We start from the raw sequence: 1,460 nt of genomic DNA on the forward strand, positions 1-1,460 counted from the left end.
CAGAGACTAAAAAGGACTGCAGATGCTGTTGGATTCTGACCTCCCTGCACTCGAAGCGGATTTTCTGGAGCTACAGAAGCTGAATTGGCGCGATCTCAACGGCGTTGGAAAGTAGACATCCTGGGCTTTCCAGCAATATATGATAGTTCATACTTTGCCCAAGATTTGACGGCCCAAACCGGCGTTCAAAGTCACCCTCAAAATTCCCAGCGTTAAACGCCGGAACTGGCACAAGAATGGGAGTTAAACGCCCAAACTGGCATAAAAGCTGGCGTTTAACTCCAACAAGAGTCTCTACACGAAAATGCTTCAATGCTCAGCCCAAGCACACACCAAGTGGGCCCGGAAATGGATTTTTATGTCATTTACTCATCTTTGTACACCCTAGGCTACTAGTTCTCTATATATAGGACATTTTACTATTGTATTTAGATCTTTGGATCATTTTTAGAGCTTTTGATCATGTTTTTATGATTAAACCCTCTTTGGAAGGCTGGCCATTCGGCCATGCCTAGACCTTGTTCTTATGTATTTTCAACGGTGGAGTTTCTACACACCATAGATTAAGGTGTGGAGCTCTGCTGTACCTCGAGTATTAATGCAATCACACCATAGATTAAGGGTGTGGAGCTCTGCTGTACCTCGAGTATTAATGCAATTACTATTGTTCTTCTATTCAATTCCGCTTGTTCTTGTTCTAAGATATCACTTGTTCTTCAACTTGATGAATGTGATGATCTGTGACACTCATCATCATTCTCACCTATGAACGTGTGCCTGACAACCACCTCCGTTCTACCTTAGATTGGGTGAATATCTCTTGGATTCCTGATACATGATGCATGGTTGATCGCCTAACAACCGAGCGCTCGCCTGACAACCGAGGCAGCCATTCCGTGAGATCAGAGTCTTCGTGGTATAGGCTAGAACTGATGGCGGCATTCAAGAGAATCCGGAAGGTCTAACCTTGTCTGTGGTATTCTGAGTAGGATTCAATGATTGAATGACTATGACGAGCTTCGAACTCCTGAGGGCCGGGCGTTAGTGATAGACGCAAAAGAATCACTGGATTCTATTTGACAACGGTGAAACCCTTGCATACAGCTTGCCATGAGAAGGAGTAAGAAGGATTGGATGAAGACAGTAGGAAAGCAGAGAGACGGAAGGGACCAAGCATCTTCATACGCTTATCTGAAATTCCCACCAATGAATTACATAAGTATCTCTATCTTTATCTTTATGTTTTATTCGTATATCACCCATATCCATTTGAGTTTGCCTGACTAAGATTTACAAGGTGACCATAGCTTGCTTCATACCAACAATCTCTGTGGGATCAACCCTTACCCGCGTAAGGTTTATTACTTGGACGACCCAGTACACTTGCTGGTTAGTTGTGCGAAGTTGTGTTTATGCCATGGTATTGAACACCAAGTTTTTGGGTTCATCACCGGGGATTA

This window comes from Arachis duranensis, chromosome 1, assembly GCF_000817695.3.
Source record: "Arachis duranensis cultivar V14167 chromosome 1, aradu.V14167.gnm2.J7QH, whole genome shotgun sequence".
NCBI classification, from domain to species: Eukaryota; Viridiplantae; Streptophyta; class Magnoliopsida; order Fabales; family Fabaceae; genus Arachis; species Arachis duranensis.